At 38.8% G+C, this 26,295-nt stretch overlaps 1 long non-coding RNA gene across 1 annotated transcript; it reads left to right on the top strand.

The window, feature by feature from the left end:
- On the top strand, positions 1–23,556 carry LOC112563344. The gene is made up of 2 exons (XR_003099011.1): positions 1–129; positions 22,671–23,556. It is a non-coding gene; the product is annotated as an uncharacterized LOC112563344 (long non-coding RNA).
- The last annotated feature ends 2,739 nt before the right edge of the window (positions 23,557–26,295 follow it).

Raw genomic sequence — 26,295 nt, 5'->3', positions numbered from 1 at the left:
AACGAGAAAGACGTGCACCACGATTAAGTCGCAAAACGAGTAAAAACCTGTTGACTGACCGTGTCTTCACATGATCTGTGTGCTAGGGAATGAGTACAGACAAGAGTGAACAATGTCCTCGGAGGGCAGGTAGTCGATAACAATGACGACGATGTGCACGACAAGCCTGCAGGTTGCTGCAGCAGTAGTCACGTGACTGACACAGCGGAGACGTGTTTACCCGGCAGCCACCTCCTGTTGTGAGGTCAGGAGCAAACAAAGGACAAGTTTGTAAAGTTTTTGTGTGACGGGCCGTTAAGCAGCGTGGGGTGACGTCAGTAAAAGCTTGCTTGGAGAAGTCGTTGTCGTAGTACCTGGCGAATGATCGATCAGTTGCGAGCAAGAACTACCACTAGATGGCGCTTGCTTCCGTTGGTTTAACATTTCGGGTTCGTTATAAATATTGTGCACATACATATCAAAGCTGTAAACTATTTCATAATTAGTGCTAGATGCTGGTTTGAGTGAAGCGGTCCGGTGGCGCAATGGTTAGCGCCTGTCACCAATACAGTGAAGGTTGGCTGCCCAGAGTTTATTTCTCGTCTCGGGCATGCTGTATTTTCTCTGCAAGGGTGGAGGAAGCGTCAGGAAGCCCACCCGGGTCAAACAGGTTTCTTTTTATTGACCTTACTCTTCAAGATCTTTTATTATTGGCTGGGACAAAATATAAAATAGCCTTCGGGAACGGTTCGTCTTCACATCGGAGCTAAGCTTGGAAATCACTTAAAGTAAATTCTGGACTTCATGTTAATATAATTGTAATATAATTTTAGAATCTACTTGCCCATGCACGATATTAAAAAAATTCAAAAAGCTTACCTGCAACTGTGTCTAAAACAGTTTTGGGAGATTTGATAGAGGCCGCAATATTTAGGGTCGTTTGGGCGGTTGGCTTCCTCAACCGGGCATTGAACCAGAGCGCGGTCAGTTCGTTCGCCAGCGCTCTAACCACTCCGCAATCTCCTCTACTCTCAAAGGGTTGTATCCAATAAATGCATGCTATACAATTAAGTGAGTTTTACGGGTTCGAAGGTTTAGATAAGGATCGATGAGAAACAGACCAAGGGAGAGAGTAAGAAAGAGGAGTGACTGCAGAATCAGTGTTTATCTCCCCTTTACTGCCAGCTCCAGGAAACCTTGTAAATATATTCATACATATTTTTTCTTAACCACAATTTTGTACGTATCCACCTTACTTTATGTTTACTACAAATTATTCAATAATACTTTATTACTTCATTTACGTAAATAATTGTCTTCCTTGTAAAGGGCGAGGGATAAGTGGAAAAAAGAATTTTCTTGCTTATTTTACTCTCGTAAATAAAGAATTGTCATTGTCATTGTCATTGACTTGTACCTTCATGCAGTCAGGAAGATGACACATAACATCATCCCAGACCAAACACACTCTCAATCCCAACTTTCAGCTGTTGCCCTCGGTCAGGAGATGCAAAGTTCAACTTACACAAAACACTTCTACCAGAGGTCCTCCGTGACAAAAGCCATCACCATCCTGAATATAAGGCACAAGGACTCGTACGTTTACCATATTACTCAGCATCCTCATTAGGAGGTACACATGTATATGAGAGAAGGTGTAGGTGTGCGTGTCTGTTGAATGTCTTGTATGGGTAGGTATGTCTGTCGATTAATTTGTCTATGTATAAAAATTTACTCATATTATGTTTGTAGAAATTGTGGTTGGGTTTGTGAGCAAAGTAGACAGTTCTGTGTTGGACTTCCTCGAACAGACAATAAAATTTGATTGGATTTGAAGAAAAGAAGGTGCAAATGTCCAGATGACTGCGTGTCTGTACTCAGTGACCCTGACATAGGTTCACTGTGACCGCAGGAGTGCTTTGCCCCGCTCGGAGGAAGAACTGCTTTACGAACGTGGAGGAGTATGTGGCGCGTATACATCATTAGAAGTGAATGATTGAAGAGACATTCACGCATGTAAGGGTTTAGCATGGGTTAGTATGAGCATGTCCTGGATATCACCTCTGTTGGTTTAGTAAAAACGTCTAGTCTTTCCCATAACATGTAACATCTATTTAGATAATGAAGTAGAGTGAGATCAGAACGTATTTCTTGGAAGTTGGTGCTAGTTTTAACAACAGATATGTTGTGTAATATGTATTTTTCCTCTCTGAAAAAGTAATGGAGTAATTAATTATAACAAAAATTTATAACCTTCCTTTATAGTTTTTTCTTTGTTTATTTATTAACCAAAGGACACGTGGACAAAAAAATAGCGAATTCGGGAAAAACTTGACTAACCGTGTCCACGTTGTACTGTGTGTGTGTCGAGAAAGAAGACTGTCCCCGGTGGGCAAAATGTCTCATCATCGATAATTACAACAAGGTGTATGATGAGACTGCTGCTGCTGCCTGCCGACGTCGCTGTGTGAGAATGCTGCTGACGTGGTCACGTGACTAACACCAGCGAGGTCTGTTCTCCTGGCAGCCTCCCCCTATTTTGAGATCTCAGGAATAAGGGAAACGCCTAGAAATGTTGTTTTTCTTTATGAGGGAGGGAAGGTGGGATTTCTCAGCAGTGTGGTCTGCAAAAGACAGGGTGAACAGAGCAACAAATATTCAAGCAGCAGGTGGAAGTCGTCTTCTGTTTGCACCTACGAATTGTTTGAATTAATTGGAAAACGTGCCGTGTTTTTACATTCAACATTTACACGTGCAATGTTCAACGGAACACAAAGAAAGACAGCGGGTAATAAAAGTCTTGTGACTACATTAGCTTGTGTTTTTGTAGACGGTTTGTATACAATTGTTACAATGGTGCCATTAGACTGGCATTGAGTCACTAGAGGCGTGAGCCACAACTCCGTGAAACCTGAGAAATTTCCGTCACTGACATTGAAACGATTTAATTTAGTCCGAGTGAAAAATGTTTCTTGCATCTAATACTTGCTTGTTCTCTATAATACTTTTAAGAAAGTTTCTTCCTAATTAAGTAATAAAAGTCTTTTAGCTAGTGAAAATATTCTACGGAGATCAATAAGAAAAAAATAGTACAAAATGAAAATCATCTGACTTGACTTAAAAAGCAATGGGTGTGGAACTGTATTAGAAAGCATTCAACGGTACTAATGCAAGGAATGATTTTTGTTTTTCTGATGTAGATTTCTGTTTTACATGAAAAAAATATATTTTCTCTCACGATTTAATTTAGTCACAGTGAAAAATGTTTTTTGCAATTATCTTATACTTGCGTGCCTCCCATAACAGTTCAAATATAGTTCTCCTGAGGTAAGTAACAAAAGTCTTTAAGTTAGTAAAAATATTCTACAGAATGAAGAAAGAAAGAAAGAAGAAACAAAATTAAAAATCATCTGACATGCATAAAGACAGAAAAGGGTGGGGAACTCTACTGGATTGCGTTAAACAGTACAAATGCAAAAAAAATAATTTTGCTTTCGCGATGTATTTTTCTTTTTTATATGCACAGAAGATATTTTCCCGCAAGAAAACTGAGCAGTTTATATTTTTATGTGAATAAGTCAGATCTTACGAAGGGAAGAGATGAGGAGAAAGTATAAATTGTTACAGATTCTCAGCCTTCCATTTTTCGTTCAGACAAAGGTTTCTCTGTGCGTGGTGTTTAGAAGTTGAACAGGTGTCACACAGTTTGTAGAGTTGACCTCTTGATGTCTAGGATGTGTTGTGAATGTTGCAGACTATCATTCTCGATAAACTGCGTGTTGTGTACATCACAGGGGTCGAGTGATACCTCCGATGTTTAGACCTAGTGGACAGATTGACCTGCAAAATCTTAATTTCGTTTTATCTTTTTTTAATCACACCCTAATCTTGAGAACAGATTATTCTTACACGTGTAGGTGTGAAATAGCAGACTTACTAGAAATTAAACACAAAGCTGACAACAATCCATACTGCAGAAATAAACAAATGACCACTTTGAAATGTTTGCGCGTAAAACAAAGAAAATAATAATAAAAAAAAAATTCGGAAATGTCGTTCATGACGCCTATTCACACCACCGGGAATCAGATTTTGTCAGAAAAGAAAGTCTGCGTGTTAAGTGAGAGAAAAGTGAAACTCGTTGACATAGTTCTTGCCTTACGTGTATCATCTACAATAGAAAGGTGACGTACACAGACGTTAAGAAAAAAAATGGCAAAAGGAGAAAACAGTTCTCTTTACATGAATGAAACTATATATGTAATTCCTTTTGAAATAATACGGGCATATATTAAACACATAAATCTCTTGACAAAATTGTATCTAGCTGTTAGTGTGCTTAGTATAGTATGGTTTGTTTTTGGAATGTTCAACAACATCATGGTAGTGGTTTTATTTTGTCGTCTGCGTCAGAGACGATCATCAATCGACATTTTCTTACTATCTGTTGCTTTGGTTGATATCATAATTGTCGGCGGGCGCTGTTTGTTTACATTTTTACTGGTCAGAAAATTCGGTGATGAGAATTTGAAATGCAAGCTTCCTATCTTTATTATGGCAGTGTGTGAGACATACTGTTTTTGGACAATAACTTTTATTGCCTGTCATCGTGCTCTAGCCATCGTCTGGCCACATCGTGTTAACTCCCTGATCACGCGACGCAAAGCTGTTAAGATAATTGGAGTGATAATTGTAGCCTGCCTTCTGTATGAAGCACACAGGTTGTATGGGTGGAACTCAGTAGCTTACACCTATGAAAATATACCAACGAGGATTTCAATGTGTGGCTATACTGACCTGAAGTACATCAAACTATTTCAGAACTTCCTGCGCTATTTACGCCCAATAACACATTTCGTGATACCTATAACAGTCATCGTCATCAGCAATGTGATTATGTCACGACACATGTTAAGTTCTGCTAAACGATCGCAAAATGTTGTGTTATCGGGTGAAGACATAAACGTGGCGATACGCAAAGATCAGACGAGAAAAGTTCAAAAAACAGTCATCGCCATTTCCTTGTGTTTGGTCATTTTCACTCTTTTACCTGGAATTCCTTTGTTTTGTATGTCTGGTAACACTCAACTAAAGCAAGGACAATTGATGGAGCAATTTTATGTGACTATGGCTATTGGTATACTTTCTTTTATTAGTGAGCTTCGTTCACAGATGAATTTTTTAATCTTATGCCTCACTGGATCAAAGTACAGGCAGGAGGCCAAGAAAACACTGTTGTGGTTTTGTCGTTGGTGTCGGCTTTGCTCGTCGTCGCATTGACATCGTGGATGCTTAACAGGGGGGAACCTTACAGAGCAAAAATAGAGTTTGCTTTATCTGGAAGGAGAAGAGGTTATTCTTGGATAAGTACTTGTGACTATGTTTATGACTGTTTAGTCACAAAATTCGCTAAATGTAAAACACTTATTTGTAGATAAATAACTCAATTTCACAAAAGATAAGGTAACATAAAGAATGTAAAGTCTTCGGTTTGATATAAAAGTTAGTTAAACTGTGATAGTCTGTCCTTCAAAAGAAAGATGGCAAAAGATGCTGTCTCTGTTAAAAGAGAGATGTACATCGCCGTGTGTCCTACAGTTGACACAGTCTACCAAGAAACTGAGCTAAAATTGTTTAAACGTTTCCTAAACATTCACAGCCTGACTTTCATCAGAATTTGCTCTTTTTATACTTGCAGTTGCGTCTATCGTTAGTTTTGCTTCCATTGATTAATTTTTGACAAGAATAAGTAACTTTAGTTTTCAAACACATCCTCTCTACAACACTAGTGCAGTCTTGACAGTTTCACATGCGATTTTCGTTTTCACGCTTATTCCACTCTTTCCTGTTTAAAGTGTGACAAGTTCATTTGTCAAAATCAGCATATCTTGAAATTTTCACGTGAGAATTTACTGGTATAAATTGTTTTACTCTCCACAAACATCGGAAGTGTCTGATGACGAAAGCAGTGTATCAACTAAAGGCCAGCAGTAATTAGTCATATTTGAGTCTATTAACTCTTACCATAGACGGCGGGAAGACAATATTTCTAAAGAAAAATGTCACAGCGAACTATGTTATTTTCGTGTGTTGATAAAAGTCAAAATCGCGATTTGCAAGATAATGGCGGATAATTGCTCACTACAGCTTTTACAAAGTCTAACAAGCAACGTTCTCGAAGAGCTTCCACAGTCAGTTCTCATGGAAAATATTTAATTTTGTAGATGATTTTGCTAAGTGACTTTACCTTTGTAAACCATTTTGCTACGTTAATAAAATTTGATAAGATGTTTAATAAGATTTGACCATTGTCTCTATCAAGTGTAATGTGGCAAGGACCACGCCATTCTAAATTGATGAGTTTCTACCTTTTAAAAGATTGCACACTTGCCTTACATGCAACGTTCTACACACAAAGACTGATATTACATTGTTGTCAGTTTTTTTCCAGTTTCCTTCTTATTGTATTTTTTCGTCAAATGAAGAAATGTCGCTTAGGTTGTGATGTTTATAGAAGCGATTTCTTGCCTAGAAAATGAAACGGCTGATTTTTACTAGAGCCCTGCTGATTTGAACTTTATTTAGAAGCTTCAATTAGAACTTAAAAAAAAATTTTAAAGTCCAAACTGAAATCACTCGACAGACTGGTAAGTAAATCTCCGAATCAAACTTTCATGAGAAATAATCACTGTCATTATAGTCTGCGTTGTTATATTGTTGGTTTTCTTTTATAAGCGGGAACATCTAAATTATCTTTTCCAAGTATAGTATTGTTATTAAAATATGAACACATTTCAAATGTGTGTGTATCTAAAATAAACTCGTGTAACAGATTTATTTATAAATGGTCTCAGCATTTTATGTTTATTTTATAGTTAAAACAGACTGATGATAATTACTTTTTACCCTCTAATTATAATGTAAGAAAAATTTAATACATATTTATCGATGTAAAAACGTAATTCTTACTGATTTAACTGCAAGTAAAATTTCTTATTTATTTACTGTTTATTATTCACTTATTTATTATTTACTTACTGTATATGCATAAGTCACGATGTTACTTGTAGATCAACACAGTGTAAAAAGCTTCGATGTTGCATATCTGGTGATGATCTTTAGTTTTAGCTTTTTACCAGTAGTCTCAGTTGGTTTTAACAGGTCTTGTTTTTATGTAGGTGGCACTGGTGTAGGAGGAAGATCTTTCTTTTATAACTTATTTGTAGGCACTGTAAATGACTGTATAACTAACTCTAGAAGCAACTACTAGTAGGAGGAGAAGGGAACCGTGAAGACTCCGTCAAACGAGCGAACTTCCATGGACTTCTATTGCGAGCCCAAGAGTCGAAATCACAGAGAGGAGAGGGTGAGGTCGCCCGTCTACAAGAGGCAGCGATTGTAACGGGTTTACTGGAACGTGGTGATACGCAGCATTAGTGACGACAATAATTAATTGCTCGCTTAGCTTACATGGGAAAGTATTGTTTAGTTTCAGTAACTTTAACACTCCCACCCACGCGAGATCCTCTACACCAGACCTGGGCAAGGGGCGGCCCGCGGGCCGGATTCGGTCCACCTCCTGTCTCTGACCGGCCCGCCCGCTGGCCCAGCTGCCAGTATATATACTTTATATACAGTATTGTGTAAAACTGAATTAACTATATTAGTCGGCCCTCTAAAACCATCCCAATTTCTCATGCGGTCCCTTGGGAAAATTTATTGCCCACCCCTGCTCTACACCGTTTATACGAGACTTTTGCATACAATCACCTGGCTTTCTCAGTTCTACGATTTCGCCTTGACTTACCCATGATAACTGACTAGATATAAGTCAAATAATTATAAGAAACTGCAAAATTTCACGATATCGTCTTTGATTTTTTTAAGATTTTTTTTATAAATATCTACGTATTCCAAAATCTCAAAATAAAACAAAAAAGAAATGAAGAAAGTGTGGTTGTTTCCTGCCTATCTTAATCGAACAACCACGAAAACTGAGTGGCGCCCTCTTGTGGTCCTGAAGATGTTTACATTCACTTGCCAGTGTTTGTTGTCCCACATGTTGAATTTAGTTCTGTCTCTCTTGTAAATTAAGAAAAATAAGAATTAGTCATGAGACAGGTTCAAGACAGAATCGGCCTTTGAGCGGGTGAAAAGCATCCACCACAATCTTGCTCCCTGCAGAGACTGTACTGGGTTAGATTGTAAGCCGTTAAGCAGCGTGGGGTGACGTCAGTAACAGCTTGCTTGGAGAAGTTGTTGTCGTAGTACCTGGTGAATGATCGATCAGTTGCGAGCAAGAACTACCGCTAGATGGCGCTTGCTTTCGTTGATTTAACATTTCGGGCACTTGACATATACTGAGCACATACACATCGCAGCTACAAACTATTTCACAACTACAAACTATTTAATAATTATCACTAGCGGCTGGAACCTATAAAACCTGTCATAATCTAGAATCATTGTAGCTATTGGCAGAAGTTTAATAGTCTTTCTAAAACATCTAACCGTCAGAAGACCTCTCAAGAAAATGGACAAGGGCAGAATACGGCAATGAAATGTGTACAACCTGATAATTGTGGTACATGTATTTTGGGCTGTAATAGACGGAAAGCTATTGAAAATGAAGACCTCACTCAGCCTCAAGAATATCTTAGCATCGCTTACGGCCGCGGTTCTCAACCTGTGGGGCGCGCCCGCCTGGGGGGAGGGGGGGCACGTGCTTACAAGGGGGGCGCGAAGGTGGTCATTTTTTTTAAAGTTTCTTATACCGGTATTAGTGAAATTAGCTTACATTGCTGGCTAAGGGGGACGCTAGGACGTACCTTTGTTCGTCAGGGGGGCGTCACAAGTAAAAGGTTCAGAACCGCTGGCTTACAGCTTCAACAGGAGCGAGGAAACCTGATGGAGTGGAATGGACGGAAGCAAGCAAACGAGTATTTAAGACGCGTAACGGACATCTCACTTCCGAGGAATGTGATGATACCTTACACACAGTAGAGTACGTTAGTAGGAAGCTGAGTAAGGCTGAGGGAGCGTATGCAAGAATTTGTGCTAGAAGGTGATCACAAGCCCCTGGCATTCTTAGCCTAAGCCAAACACTCTAACCAGAGATTAACTACCACATTCACAACACAGCGCCGACTCTTGTGACCAGAGCAACTTGTCCACTACCCTGCCAGCAGTTGACCGTGGGTGCGCAGGGACAGAGGTCACTCTTCTTTTACACTCAGGTTGATGAGCAGGCAAACGCTTTCTTCACCGGTCCCTACTATATCGTTCAATTTGTCATTTTAAAGTCTGTCGGATCATGTACAGTGCCCGTGGATTTCATTTGTGTCTTTTCACATATTGTGTTTTGTTTGACTCTGCAATGTGTCGTCATTTCAAGTCACCGTGGGCAGTGTCTGTGAGAAAAAGATAGAAAGGGAGCTTGGAATGTCAAAAAACCAATTCTTAATCTTCTTAAGCGACAAGAAATACATAAAACCAACTTCAGCATGTCGGAAAAAAATGCGTAAGATACACTGCAAGTAAATGTCTGACATCTTTAGGACCAAAACAGGGCACTACTCAGTTTTCGTGGTCGTTCGATTAAGATTGGAAGAAAACAAATACACTATTTTCTTTCCTTTTTAATCTTTGACAGAGAGTTTCACCATTTATTATAATATTTATAAACAGATCTTAGAAACTAAAGACGATTTTGTGAAATTTTACAGTTCCTTATACTTATTTGGCTTAAATCTGCTTAATCGTTGATCGCAACCATGAGAAAGTCAGCTGATTAGATAATGCAGAAGTCTGGTATAAATGGTGTAGAGCAGGGGTGGGCAAATAGCGGCCCGCGGGCCGCATGCGGCCCGCCAAGTGGTTCTCTGCGGCCCGCAGAAGTCCTTTGGCAACACAAAAAAAATATTACCGAAAACAAGTTACGCTTAGTCCAGGGGTGGGCAAATAGCGGCCCGCGGGCCGCATGCGGCCCGCCAAGTGGTTCTCTGCGGCCCGCAGAAGTCCTTTGGCAACACAAAAAAAATATTACCGAAAACAAGTTACGCTTAGTCCCTTCCCACGCCTGCTGCGTACGTAATGGCCGGCCTTGAACTGTCTCGCCGGTAACCAGTGGACCCTTTGTTACACCTGAGTTACGAAGCGGCCTGACCAACTTAGGAAGGTCATGACCAGACAGTGCGGGAGGGGGGATGTATGCGTGCGTACCCACCTTCACACACAAACCGTCGCAGCGTACTTACGCACGCACACGCGCGCGCTCACACCCACACACAGTTACCCTCGACACGTGGACACACACACTTAACAAGACTAGGAAGTCTGGTCCCACGGGTGGAGGAGGGGGACAAATAAAGGTTGAGACTACGTTTGCGTAACCATGTGGGAACAGACAAAGGACGGTTTCTGGAACGTTCGACTGGGACAGGATAAATAGTGTAGTTTTGAGTGGTACAAGGCCTTTGAGTTGTAGAAGTGAGAGTGGAAGAAAGGCAGCTGGCCAATCATTTCCGTTATTTTAAAAGAATTGTTCAGCAAAATTGTATTCAAAAACATTTTTCTCATTAAATTGTGTGTGTTAAGTTGTTCATTCTGGTTTTATATTTATTCCTACAGTGTTACATATTTCATGTGCTCATTATTAAATAAATGCGTTTGTTTACAATTTGGCGATTTTACGTCGTTTTGTATTCAATTACAAGGTGCGGCCCTCGGACTAGTCATGACCCAGCAATGCGGCCCTCGCAACAAAAAAGTTTGCCCACCCCTGGTGTAGAGCATCTCACGTTGTTGGGAGTGCTAAAGTAACTGAAATTAATCGACACTTTTCAATGTAAATCAAGTGAGCAATTAATTATTGTCGTCACTGTCAAGAACTCTTAGGGAAGAGCACGTGGAGATGGTCAGAGGTTGTGATTTTCCGTCGCCTTGGTTGATCATGCTCTCGATAATTCTCTACCAAATCACGTCGACATTTACCGCGTGCACTTATTCTAAATTGCTTATTACACTTTTATGCATGCACAATCCTAATCAACAACTCAAGGCAATATTAAAGAAAGTTATTAATTATCGAAAGGATTATACAAATTAAAGAAAAATACTACAATTTCAAAATATAAAGAATATGGCCGTTATCTAGGTGTCCCGTACTTATCTATCGCTAATCAAGATATCTAGTGAGTCACTATTCAACTATCGTTAGTCTAACTACACACACCGTACACACCACTTCGCATAACACACGCTCGCCACTTAACAGATGTTGCCGATGTCGTCGACGCCTGAAGACCAGTTGATGTTTCTCCGTCGTTCGTAGCCGCATTCTTTCTCTGGTGCAGAGACTCTGGCACTGTCTTGTGTCAGCCACGTGTCTTCCATGTGTCGCTCTTCCTCTGAACCTGTCGTGTGTCCCCCACCCCCCTTCTTCTTTCGTCCCTCGAGGTCGAAGAGTTGACTCAAATGCAGCATCTCTCAAGGACCGACGCTTATTCACCAGATTCAGTCTCTAGTTCCAGAAAACTCGTTTCAAGCCTTGGCCTCACAAAGGTACGAGGTGGGAGTTCTAAGTTAAGCAAATAATTAGTTATTGTCGTAACCAATCAACATGTTCCAGAAAACCCGTTTCAAGCCTCCAAATCAAAATAGTAGGAGGTCTAAAAAACTAATGAATTGCACAAACTTCATGCCAAATGTCAAGGTTAGCCTTTACCATGCAGACAAGTTGCCTGTCCTAATTGGTTTAATATCTCTTCATAATCTGCTGCCTTATTCCCGCGCAATATCAGAACAGTACCCAAAAACCATCTAATTAAATCATAAATACATAATACTGTACACACATTGAACCTGTTGAGGCGAGTGTGAATCTTTGTTGATTTTTCGGTGAATGAGTTTTTTGATGATTTTTGGTGAGCTTGTGCTTAATGTTGTTGAATGAGGAGAGTTCTGATGATTGTGATATATTTGTGTTTGTTTTAGGAATAGGTTTGAATTTGCATTTGTTTAAAGAATTGTTTTTGTTTTATTTCTCCAGATTTCTGTGTTTGTATTTTTCTCTTCTGTTTCTATTCTTCATATACGCCGGAAATTCTCCAGTGGAACTTTGTGTCACGCTTGACTGCTAGACGATACTTGTGTCAGTGTCAAGTGGAAACTGTGTGCTGCCTTCAAGTGTAGATTTTTTTGTGTTGTTTAAGTTGAGACTTTGGGAGGAACTTATTTTCAGCAGGAACATTAGATGTGTTGTGACTAGGAAAGTGTTCAAGACTGGGGGTTGGGAAATTTGGGTTTGTTTTGTGTTTCTTTTAATTTCAAATTACATTATTTTTAAAATTTTAAATTGTTGTCTGTGTTTTGATTTTAATTTTATTCCTCGTCTGAAAGGCGCTGTAGAGTGCAGGTGACATAAATGCTACCCGGTACGACGCCACTCAGTTTTCGTGTTTGTTCGATTAAGATAGGCAGGAAACAACCAAACTTTTTTTTTATATTTTTTTTTTATTTTGACAGAGATTTTGGAACACGTCGATATTTATAACCAAATCTTAAAAAATCAAAGACGATATCGTGAAATTTTGCAGTGTCTTTTAATTATTTGGCTTACATCTAGTCATGGGGAAGGCAAGGCAAATTCTTAGTCCTGAGAAAGCCAGGTGATTGTAGGCATGCAGAAGTCTGGTATAAATGGTGTGTGGGAGTGCTAAAGTTACTGAAGCTAATCGATTCTTTCCCATATAAACTAAGCGAGCAATTAATTATTGTCGTCACTAATCAACACGTTCCAGATAACCCGTTACGATCCATGGCTTTGTTTCCCTCTTTATAATTACATAACCTTTTCATCTATGTGTATTGTGCTGCACTTAGTTACTCTCACTGGGGACTGAAGTTCTCGGGACATATATATATATAAAACTATATATTAATAACCCACGACTATCTAAGAAAACACGCCGCCTCTAAGGGACAGGCGTTGACCTCCGGCGCTGCCTCTTGTAGACGGGCGACCTCACCCTCTCCTCTCTGTGATGTCGACTCTTGGGCTCGCAATAGCGAATCCGTGAAAGTTCGCTCGTTTGACGGAGTCTTCACGGTTCACGTTGTTGCTTCTAGAGTTAGTTACTTATACAGTCATTTACAGTTCCTACAAACAAGTTATAAAAGAAATATCCTCCTCCTACACCAGTGCCACCTACATAAAAACAAGACCTGTTAAAACCGACTATGACTACTGGTAAAAAACTAAAAAGATCATCACCAGACATGCAACATCGAAGCTTTCTACACTGTGCTGATCTACAAGTGACATCGTGACACAGTCACAAACACAACATCAGTCGTGTCCTTATCCACTCAATGCTGACAACAACTGACAGTGTCAGGGCTGGACACAGCTAAGACAGAACTGAGGGTGGCAAACGTATGTGAGGCTTAAACAAAAACACTAAGTAAATAATAAACAGTAAGTAAATAATAAACAGTAAGTAAATAATAAATTTTACTTGCAGCTAAATCAGTAAGAAATAAGTTTTTACGTCGCATCGATAAATATAAATAAAATTTTTGTTATATCACGTGTCGCATGCTGGCTCAGCCTGAGCTTTAGTCCTAGAGGGGAGTGAGGGGCTGTTGCGTCAATAAAGTCTGACGTAATTTTGTTTTGTGACGTTTTTTGTTTTGTTTTTTTTGGAAAAAGGAAAAAAAGATATATAGAGAGAGGAACGACCACCAGGGAGAAATGTTGGGCTGCGTGAGAGATTCGATCCGTTGTAGTAAAAGATACATATTAACTGTAATTCTGTTGCTAGCACGAAACTGTCTTGAGTTGTGGGTAAGTTTAGTTGTGAGGCATCTGTTGTTTTTTTTGGGGGGTGAGGGGGTGGGGTTGTTTTTTTTCAAATTTTATTTTCATGAAATATGTATTTGTAGCGTTATCTCGTGTGCGTGTCGTTTGTTCGGCACTGGGAGCGGCTGCATTCGTGGCTACACGCGACATGTTACATTATAATTTAATGGTAAAATGCAATTATCATCAATCTGTTCTAACTATAAAATAAACATACAATGCTGAGACCATTTATAAATGCATAAGCTTATTTTAGATAGTCGCCATTTGAAATGTGTTCATATTTTATTAACAATACTACACTTGGAAAAGATAATTCAGATGTTCCCACTTAATAAAAGAGAAACAACAATAAACAACCTATACTAAAATGACTGTAATTATTTCTCATTAAAGTTTGATCCAGAGATTTACTTTCAAGTCTGTCGAATGAATTCGGTTTGGAACTTTTAATTTTTTTAAAGTCCAGTCGAAGCTTCTAAATAAAGTTCAAATCAGCAGGGCTCTAGTAAAAATCAGCCATTTCTTTTTCTAGGCAAGAAATCGCTTCTTTAAGCATCTCAACCTTAGCGATATTTCTTTCTTTGATGTAAAAAATACGATAAAAAGGAAACTGAAAAAAGTGACAAAACTGTAATATTAGTCTTTCTGTGTAGAACGTTGGGAGAGAAAGAAATTAATATTACAAATCAAAATGCAACTGCTCATTTAAGGCAAGTGAGCAATCAAAAACATTGAGTTTAAACATGTCAGGCTTTTGGGTGGTTTGATGGAGTCAGTTTTGAATTAGAGAAAATATTTGATATGCATAATGAGATGTATTCATTTATAGACAGATATTGTAGAGGATCTATGAAAGCAGTTATCGTGTACAAAAAAGTAAGAACAGGAAATCAAACATTTTTGAAGCAATGGCTATTGTTTACTAAACAAATAAACACGACAACAACACGGGCTGAGAGGTGACTTTTGTGAGAGTGAGGGGAACACGATATCAGAAATGTCTGTTACAGAAATAATATCTCGTCGTAACGAAACAGATTGTGATATTTAATAAACAAACCAAAATAAACTGGATGAACTGAGAAAAATAAATATCGGCACAGTGGGATGTGTCTTAATCGAACAGTATATATGTAATGTGATTGAAATTGTTATCATAAGATCAAGATACAATTAATCATAGCTTCTCTGATATATCAAAGAGAACACCACTTTTTAAAACTACATTGACAACAAAATAGAAAAGAAATAAAAAGGAGGCTCCCCAAACAACTTGTTTAACTAAGTGTGGCTAGTGTATGTTTGGTATACAAGTGTGTGTGTGTGTTTGCTATTACCTGTGTGTGTGTAAAAATATAAGTGAACGTGGGGCAATGACTATATTGTAAGTAAATCAAACACTTATCAAAAAGATACTAACACCAAAGGACCAGACAGCATCAACAACTAAATCCTAAAGCTCTCAGCACTAGCTATCACTGAAAGCCTGACCTACCTGTATATCCTCTGTATTGATAAATCTTACCTTCCAACGAACATTAAACAAGCGAAAGTTATGCCAATCAGGTGATCCAAGTGACCCAACAAATTATCGTCCAATCTCAATCCTATTACCTCTCTCAAAACCCTTAGAAAAACACATTCATAAGCACCTCCAAGAGCACCTTATTGTTCCCTTAAGAAAGGTGGAAGGCCTGCTCAGTAAATTGACGATGACCGCGACTTACAGTTTCTGAACATACATAAATGCTTACTACTTACATAAATTCTTTGCATCCAGGCGTCTATGCATTAATTGCAGCAGGAAATCAGTTAAGCAGGTAAAATGAAATTAAAATATAAAGGGTAAGAAAGGCTGAAAACAAACCAAAAAAAATGAAAGGAAAAAATCAACAGGAAAAGACTAATCCAAGTTACCAGTTTTAGCTCCTTTTTGCGTTGCAACCAAATTAAACTCTCCTATAGAATGCATTCTGTTTCATTCATGCTTTTAACTATTAAATATTTTAACCTTTGTCACTCTGTTCACAATAGAAAAGAGAAAGGCATAATTCGTTATTTAATTCATTTTTTAAATCCTAAATTTTCATTTAAAGTGAACCCCTCCCTCAAAAACCAATAAACAAGCTAAAAGAGATTCTTTTCGCTGTCTAGTACAAGACATTAAATCATTAAATACCACTATTCACTGTGAGAGCTGTGGCTCACAGCGGGACTTCGTCTTGTGTCAAACAGCGGAAACTTCAAATGGTTGAGAATAGAAAACTAAAGAGAAAAACGAAATAACACTTTACTGCTTTGTGTTTGCTTGCTACAGTTTGCTTTAAAATATTTTATTGCTGCCTTGATGTGGAATTAAAAGACTCAGAGAAAAATATCAGGTTACATGCCACGTAGATTTTTCTAAAAAGAAAGAAGAGCAAATGATTTTGTAAGCACGCACACTGTTCTAAAATTTAAGAATTCTTATCAAAGTTTAGATTAAACTAAAAAAAGTTTAAATAGAAAATTAAGTTCCAAAACTTCTATAAAAGTATTTTGTTACAGAAACGGGAAAAGTTTTTTCTTTGTTATTTTTTTCTACTTTCAAAAGAGTAATGTTATTTTTTTTAGAAGCCACACCCTGGAGAAAACATAAATAGCACGAACATCGGTCGTTTCTCTTCCGAGGGAAATCTTTTCGGAGCAGAACTTAGTTATTTGAAAACAAACCTTTGTTTGGACCTTATGATAATCGCTTTTAAACTTATTTTACCGTTATTGAGCCATTACTAGTTCTTATCTCTAGTAAAAGTAATAACAGAAACAAGCCGTGGAAGATGTGCTAAGCTGTGTGTTTACGGGGTAAATGTGAAATGAATAATTCCATCTCGAGGTATTGACCTATTTTAATGACTGAAAATACAACATAAAACCAACTTTTCGTAAAGCTACATGACACTGTGTGGTAATTGTATTCTTCATTGTTCTCCTTGCTGAGCCTCAACAACATCAGTGAATGAGCTGCACTCTGAGGTCGCAAAAAGCAGAACTCGTCCTCTCCTCTCAAAGCTCGCTTAGACTCGCTGCCGATGGAATAGAGAGCAGAGGAAGGACTTAACACTTGTGACAGAATAAAACGCAGAAATTTATGCCAGTAGGAGTATTTTTTTTTCCTATTACTGAGAGAATTTAAAAGGCCAAATGAAGAAAAAAAATTGTCATTCTTCGTTTAAGTTACTCGAGTCAACATTTTAAGGAAAGAGAGACAAGACTAAGACAGATTAGAGGAAATACAATCAAAACAATACGTTTGCAGGTGAGCACTCAAAGCCGACATTTACCCACTAAGGTATGAAAGCACCTACATTATATAGTAAACAAACAATAAGGTAACAGAGGAAAACCAACAGAGGAACGGTCAAGAATTGATTTGACTATGATTACCAAAGTTAACTCTCTCGTGCCTGAGATCACAGAAGCACGTACATACTTGCCTGGGATAAATATGACAATAGTCGATCAGGAATATTACTCTTACAATGATTTCATGAGAATAATAAGGAATTTTTGGAATGTGTATCTGCAAATCCTTTTCGTGATAGGAGTATTCAACAATGTTATGATCATTGTGATTACATTCAGGCTCCGGAAGAGTCAATCAAACATCCACATCTCGTTTCTCTCCCTTGCGATATCAGATCTTTGTTATCTTTTCTCAGATCCATTTGTAGGCGTGCTGGGGATCTACGACATTCCCGTACTATTACTGTCTGTGGTGTGTAAACTTACTAGATATGTCGCATTTTCTGCTTGGACCTTCAGTAAGCTGCTAGTAGCATTCATAGCCAGTCACCGCGCCCTGGCCGTCACGTGGCCACACCGTGTTAGTGCTCTGGTCACGAAAACACGAAACTTGCTCATCATCGGAATTCTTGTTGTAACCAGCCTGAGCCTGCAAGCTCATGTGTTGTACGGGTATAATGTTGTTACAAGGTATCAGATCGAGACAAATATTTCGGTTGCAGTTACCTGTGGCCCATCTGAGGCAGGGTATCATCCATTTCTTGAACACTATTGGTGGTGGACAAGTAATATAATCTTAGATGGGGTTCCTCTGATTGTTCTGCTACTCAGTAATGTAATTCTGGTATCGACGATGTTCTCGAGTGTAAAAGAAGCACAAAAAGTTGTGGCACTTCGTGAAGGTAGGCACATGAGCATGCGCATTGAGAACGCTCATCATCTGCTGGGCTCTGTCGTTGCCGTGTCCATTTGTTTCTTCATTACCTCTTTGCCAAATTTTCTCTTAACAATGTTGTACTTCTATGTGTTTCCAAACATGGACTTTCAACTGTTTCAAACTGTCCATATTGTGACGTCATTCATAGAGGTATTGTTCACACTGCGCTTTATTATCAGCTTCTTTCTTTTTATTCTGACAGGTTTCAGATACAGACAGGAGGTCAATAAAATGCTCTGTAGGGGGCGCTCATAGGAACATTAAGCTTTATGTTGATAAGATTTGTGAAATTTTGATGAGTATGGAAGAAGACTCGGGTTACCTGTAACTTGATGTCTACAAACAGTATTTGTGGCGGAAGAATGGTTTACTTCAGCTCTAAACTTACATTTGTACTCAAATAGTGATTTATGTGTCAGGTCTCAAATCATTTTCTTATTCGATCAGTCCCAATCTGTCGTGGTTCACGCAATGGGTGTTTAATTAAAAGCCGATCTACCACAAACTCATATTGTGTGTTGTTGATTGGTCATTTAGGTCTTGTTATTAAAATGGCCAAGCGTATTAAAATAGCTTTTCCTGGTGCTTGAAGGGTGTTTCTGAAGAACAATGAAGAGTCGAGATGCATTTGTGTTCTTTGCAAACAAGAATTTGGAGCTTTCCATGCGTTAAACACTGATGAAACTGAGAAGTAGACTTTCTGCATAATAGTGAAAATTATGTACTTCTGTTTGTATATATATATGTAATAACTATTATACGTGTGAACTTGAGATTGATATATTTTAAATGTGTATATTAATCTTGATATATGCACTTTGAGAAATAATGATATGGGCATCTCTATCGACAGTTTTCGAGTTCCTGTGGTGCACCTGAGAAGGAAAAGAACAATGTTGTTAAAGATACCAGCGGCGAAAATTGTCCTTGCCGGTAACGAGAGATAACATGATAATAACAATGAGAGAGGAGAGGATGTCAATGTCCTCACTGTCAGCTTTTGTAGTATGCAGGAATAGGAAACTGTATATCGGCCATCGTATGTGATAATCAGTCACAAACACAATAGAACCTCTAGTTTGATTTTTCAATCTGCTACAGTGATGTAATGTGAACTGTCTGTCAAATACTTTTAATGGCGACATGCGAAGAATCAATCCGTTGAATCTAGTAAAAATTCTCTGCTTCAGATAGTAAGATCGGGTGATCAGCAGCACTGATGGTAAACAGTTTACCGACATTACTGGCAGTTGGAAATAAAAGCTTATGTTTTAAAACTTGTTTTACTTTAGATGATCGCCGGTTGAGGAGTTAAGAATGTAAGTATTCAATCAGGATAAAAGCAAGAAAAAGACAGCATGATACTCACAGACACCAGGAGGACGGAGCACAAAAACCGACCTGACAAAAGTGAGTACTGGACAATGCAGTAGAAAGAACCATTCAATCAGTAGTTTTTTCTTGATTTTAAATTCTCGTGAACGTGTTTGTCAGAAGCGGAAAAAGATTGTTTATAACAAACTGAAAATTTGTCATAGACGCAGACTAGCTGAAATATTTGGAGCTTATACTTCACTGAGGTTTTTAGTTTACATTCATTACAGGCTTCTTGGCAGACATCATTTCGGTAATTTAGAGGCTGAACCTTAATAGTCTACATGTAGAAATTAGCAATCCTTTTACACAATCTGGTGTACCTTTTGTTGTATGACACCAGTATAACATAGTTAATTCGTAGGAGTAGATCACTAAGGGTGTGTTAACCCTGAGGAATGTAACTCTCTGTATTAGAGACGTCATGCTACAAAAGGTAGATAACACCAGATATCACGGTCGGAATTAATCAAAGATGGCGTGGTTCTTGACGGGAAAGAAAATGGTGTTTGCAATGGTGCTACCAGAGTTATTTCTCTTTAGGTGACAGCAGTCTGCGGGCACTCACCTTGAGCTCCACAAGACTGTGGTTCACTTCACAATCCAAAGGTGCATTGGACGTGCATGACTATATGAGAAATCATACATTAACCTGTTAATAGCAGAATTAACTATTACGAGTAAAGCGAAATGAACAGAATGGTGGAAAGGACCGTGGTGACGGAGGTAGTGTTACAGTGGAAGTGGAGGTAGTGTTACAGAGGAAGTGGAGGTAGTGTTACAGTGGAAGTGGAGGTAGTGTTACAGTGGAAGTGGAGGTAGTGTTACAGTGGAAGTGGAGGTAGTGTTACAGAGGAGGAGCGAATAATGACGATTAATCAGACGCAGTCGCCTTTGTTGTCGTCAAGGGCTCAAGGTCCCTGAACCTCCGTCAGATCGAGTCCACAACAACCCTTGTCAAACTTTAAATACATTTGAGTGCACATAAAATGATCGCAAGCACACTCAGAAAGACATTCTAGCAAATAAGCTTGAAAAAAATGACAAACTTGTAAACTCACTGCCTCCATATTTATATATATATAGAGTCCATATTTATATATATAGAGAAAGATACAAGTTATATTTTTACGCGTTTTCTCTTGTTTAATATTTTGGAGTAAAAGACTTCATGGAACATTGGCATTGTTTACAATACTCCTTAAATACTGTAATATCGTTATACCTTTGAAAGTAGAGCATCAGCTGTTATCATTTTTATTCAAATTTATTATACTTTCAAGTAAATAAGCTTGCAAAATCGCAAAGTACAAAACTATTTTTCACCAAAACTTCTGTCTGCTGCTTAACGTCTCAGAGAATCTCACACATGCGCAGTGAGCGATGACGTAAGCACCAGGAGAAGACCTCAGTCAGGAGCCTGCCTCGTGCATCCGGGTCTTGTGCCGCTTTCATAATTTCACGTCAACGCCGTCTAGCGATTGTCGCCAACTTCAGTTTAGAGACTCGAGGTAGTTTCCACGAGTTACTGAGAAATCTGAAATGTTACAGCAGTGGGCACTGAACACAGAACAGAGACAGAGACAGGTAACTGTTGATGACTAGTGACCACGATGTGGTTTGTTTACAATATTTTACAAAAGAATGCAAGTCGACACAATATCATCTTTGCAAGGAATGTGCTTAACTACCTCATCTTATACTGGGGATGTCTTTACATATTTTTGTTTTGGTGAAGGAAACAACCTAGTAGACTCACTATTTAAAACTTTCACACTACTCACAACACGTTGTGTCTACACACTACTCAAATAACACGAAATATAATTTGTTTTAGCCATAAATGGTTATCAGTACTATTAAAAATTCATTTTCTTACCAAAGATTTAATTTTTGTCTTAATTTGTGATCTTCAGTGAGCATTTACTGAATGAATGGAAATAAAGAGGTGAAAAGTTAGAATTGACGTTTTCGTCATCCTGTTTATTACATGATGGATGAAATGTTTGTTTGCGGGTAATTGGTATAAACAAGATAATTACTTTGTGGTTTGCATTAGTGCTCCATAACTAACCAACTGTTGTAGCTACATACACACTAATGTAGTCCTGTTCGTTCACAGGCAACACATTTTTGCTTTCTGTGCTCGTCAGACAAATTTCGAAAACCTCAAGTCCCATCATTATTTTGTTTTGTCGCTGAATCAGGTCAGTAAAAAAGGCGTGACACTTTTATGTGCAAAGTTCCTAGCTATTGGTTTTAGATTTTTCATGTATAGAAACTAAATTTCCACATTTAACTGACGCCAAACACCAGACACTTGGTAGATGTATTTGCTCCTCCCTTGCTGTCGTCCTAGGTCTGACTACTTATGTTCATACTTTCACGACTGGCTTTGGTTTAGGTCAGCGGTTCTCAACCTGTGGGGCGCGCCCCCCTTGGGGTGGGGGCGCAACGTGCTTACAAGGGGGGGCGCGAAGGTGGTCATTTTTTAAAAGTTTCTTATACCGGTATTAGTGAAATTAGCTTACATTGCTGGCTAAGGGGGGCGCGCGGACGTACCTTTGTTCGTCAGGGGGGCGTCACAAGTAAAAGGTTGAAAACCTCTGGTGTAGAGCATCTCACGTGGGTGGGAGTGCTAAAGTTACTGAAGCTATTCGATACTTTTCCATGTAAGTCAAGCGAGAAATTAATTATTGTCGTCTCTGTCGCGAACTCTTGGGGAAGAGCAGGTGGAGATGGTCAGAGGTTGTGATTTTCCGTCGCCTCGGTTGATCACACTCCCGATACCTCTACCAAATCACGTCGACATTTACCGCGTGCATTTATTCTAAACTGCTTATTACACTTTTATGCACGCACAGGTTGAGAACCGCTGCTCTACACCATTGATACCCCACTTCTGCATACTTATAATCAGCTGGCTTTATCAGTACTACGATTTTGCATTGTTCCAATCTTAATCGAACGACCACGAAAACCGAGTAAAGCTCTGTTTTCGTCCTAAAGATGTCAGACATTTACTTGCCAGTGTATCTTACGCAGTTTTTCCCCTACATGCTAAAGTTAGTTTTATGTATTCCTTATCGCTTAAAAAAGAATAAGAACTAGACGTGTACCACAAGTACGCCGCAAAACGAGTAAAAACCTCTTGACTGACCGTGTCTTCACATGAATCGGTGTGCAAGAGAAGGAATGCGAGCGAGAGCCAACGGTGTCCTCGGAGGGCAGGGTAGTCGATAACAATGACGACGATGTGCACGACAAGCCTGCAGGTTGCTGCAGCAGTAGTCACGTGACTAACACAGCTGAGACGTGTTTACCCGGCAGCCACCTCCTGTTGTGAGGTCAGGAGCAAACAAAGGACAAGTTAGTAAAGTTTTTGTGTGACGGGCCGTTAAGCAGCGTGGGGTGACGTCAGTAACAGCTTGCTTGGAGAAGTTGTTGTCGTAGTACCTGGCGTATGATCGATCAGTGGCGAGCAAGAACTACCGCTAGATGGCGCTTGCTTTCGTTGATTTAACAGTTGGGGCACGTGACAAATACTGTACACATGCATATCACAGCTACAAACTATTTAATAATTATCACTAGCGACTGGTGCATTTGAAACCTGCCATATTGGGCAATCATTTATTATTGGCAGAATTTCAAACGTCCTGACTAAACATGAATATGACTACTTCTAAAACATCTAACCGTCAGAAGACCTTTCAAGAAAGTGGACAATGGCAGAATATGGCGATGAAATGAAAATAACAACCTGACTATTGTCGTACATGTATTTTGGGTCATAACTGATACACATGACGCATGAAATGCCGTAAGAATGCATTTTTAAAAAACTTTTGCAGAGTGATAAGGCCTTACCATGGGCTGCCTATTTGTTAAATGCATGCGAAAAGCGATAAAAATGTTTCTTTAGCTAACCCCTGAACTAGTAAATGCCCACAAGCCAGGACTGAACACTTGTGGCCCATCTCCCGGCCCCGTAGACTGTGACTATTAACAGTTATATCAAAAACAATTTATTAATACTTATTTATATATTTAGAAAATACATGAAAAATTCAGTATACAAAAAAAAAAAAAAAAAAAAAAAAAAAAAAAAAAAAAATCCGAACTACTTTAAAAAAAAAAAAAGCAAAAAAAAGCAAAAATAAACATCGCAGCTTTCTAGGCAGACTAACCCTCCATTACCCTGCACACAGTGTCCCTCCACTTGCCATGTCTCCTTGGGAAGTGAAGCGCAGACCAGCGACAGTTAATTCAATGGTCTTCATTCTTTCTTTCCACTTTCTTATTTTAAAAAAAATAACCCTGTTAGTCATACGACAGGTGTGGCTCGGCCTCCTCGTTGTGATGGATGTTTACTCATTTCACCCCTCTGTGACAAAATACCTTAGACGGACCATCACCAGCGAGGGTAACAGTGCGGAGGACGTTCGTCAGCAGATCATGGCGACGACAGCAGCGATGACAAAACTCAACAAAACTTGGAACAGCGAAAGCGTCTCGTTCTCTACCTTTTTCACGTTATACAAGTCGTTCATTGTATCCATCATGCTGTACGGCTGTGAGTGAGGACGCTGCTCACAGATGAGGAGCGAAAGATAAGAGTGTTTGAGATGAAATACTATAGGAGGTTGGTCTGTATATCCTATAGAAAGGAAACGAAAAAGGAATGTGTACGCCACCTTGTTCGCAGTCTGGTGGGTCTCCATATATCTTTGCTTACAGTTGTGAAGCGGCAAAACTGAAGTGGCATGAACATGTCATCTCGGATGGGGCTACCGAAGACTGTATGCAGGACATTGGAAGGAAACGGAGAGTGGAAGCAAAAGAAACTCTGGCTTGACAACGTGAAATAGTGGACGCTGTGTCCACTCGGTGAGTTGAAGGACAAGGGCTCAGTGGTATATTAGTACAGCGTATATTAGTACTAATACATCTGAAGGACTGGAGGACGACGGGACAGAGTGGCACCTAAGCTCTCCACAAATTACTTGTAACTATGACTCGTGTTCGGTCCAGTCAGGTAGGTAAACGATTCCTTTGCAAACCAACATTTTGATTTGACGGTACTGAGAGTAATAATATATTTTAGTTCAAATTACTATTTTTCTTACTTTTCCTTTTAGCTTTACTTCAAGTAGACACAGATACCTACGGTCGCGACAATGAGACTTACATGGGACAATAGCTCAGAATACCACCTGTAGGGAGATTTTCTTTACATTTACAATTTTATCTGACGTACAAGCAGAGTTTAACCTTTCACAGATCCACTTCCACCAGAAATAAAATTGGCGACTGAGAAAAAAAGTGTTCTTACCTATGTGAAAATTTTTACTTTTATGAACGTCAGCTTTACTTGCTTTGTACTTATATGCTACTGTGCTGAATGGAGCCTTGATTCCTAGTTCAGCTATTTTTGACCTTATTGCGGGTAAAATAGTTTTTTTACTTAATTTCTGGAAACAAAATGGTAAAAAAAAGGAAAAAAAAAAAAAATTCGTCTCACTGAAAAACGTTTACAGATCTCTTGCTGATTTCTTTAGTTTCGTCCAGGAAAATATTTTTTTTTAAAGAAAGAAATGTCTTAAAGTGAGTCAAGCCAACTAGTAAAATATAAATAAATAAGAGATAAAAAAAGTTTAAGTTTCGTTTAAGAAACGAGACAGTCAATGTAATTAAAAATAAAATGGAAAAATATATTATTTCTTCAGTAAACTGTTTTCGTTTAAAAATATTTTACAGAAAACGAGCTGATTCACTCTACGCTTACAAAATATTTTAAAATCCCAGAAAAATCGGACAAAGGAAGACACTGAAAATGTATAAATTCTCATAGATTTTAAACTTTTTGTCATTTGTCGTTCTGACTACGTTTTTCTGTGCATTCTGTTAGTAGATGTTAACTACAAACTTCATATAATGATTCCAAATGACCAGTTAAGATGTCGGCATTACAGTCGTAGACTGCGGTTGTCGATGAAGTCTTAGGAGAGGAGGCAGAAGAAATGTCTGTGTACAGCCAAGTGAACACATCTCTGTGCGGTGTCTTTTAAGAATTGTTTATTCTTACACTTTGAGATATTTAATATACTTTATAAATGTCAGATACAAGATCACTGAGTGCAAATAGCTCTGCTGCAGGAAGACCTTAACAAGATTAACCGACTTTTCTTATTTTTGTCTTCTGTAATTCAATCTGACCAAGACTACACAGCAGAAGGTCTGTAAGCCATTCGCTTGATAATTCACTTAATTATTTTGAAAAAAAGCTTTCAGTGGAGTGATTTCCTTTAAGGAAAGCTATGCTCAGTAGGAAATGTCAACAATGGTGGAAGAAAAAGAAAACATCTCTGGTTACTTCATGGAGATTGTCTCCGTAGTCACAGAAACACAGCCATTCTATCGCACGATGGACTTAAAGATTTATTCCTTGATTATTTGTGTAGTCTGCGCAATTTTGTTTATTACTGGAACTTTCAGCAACACCATGGTTATTATTATCGTTCGTCGTCTGGGTCAGAGACGATCGTCTATCGATCTCTTGATACTCTCCCTTGCTGTGTCGGACATCATTCTTGTATTCGAAACCTTTTCGTTTCCCATGTTAAACTCTTATTCATTTGGCGATGCGAATGTCAAATGCAAGATGGTGCGATTCACACTGGCAGTCAATGAAAAGTATTCGCTGTGGGTACTGACGGCCATAGCCTGTCATCGTGCTGTCGCCATCGTCTGGCCACATCGCATCAACGTCATGGTCACGCGACGCACGTCCTTCAAGCTCATTGCAGGACTACTTTTAGGCAGCGTAGGGATATATGCGGATATTTTGTACGGG

The sequence above is a fragment of the Pomacea canaliculata genome, linkage group LG4 (genome assembly GCF_003073045.1).
Source record: "Pomacea canaliculata isolate SZHN2017 linkage group LG4, ASM307304v1, whole genome shotgun sequence".
Classification (NCBI taxonomy): Eukaryota; Metazoa; Mollusca; class Gastropoda; order Architaenioglossa; family Ampullariidae; genus Pomacea; species Pomacea canaliculata.
The sequence above is the reverse complement of the archived record's forward strand: the minus strand, read 5'-3'. Positions and strand labels throughout refer to the sequence as shown.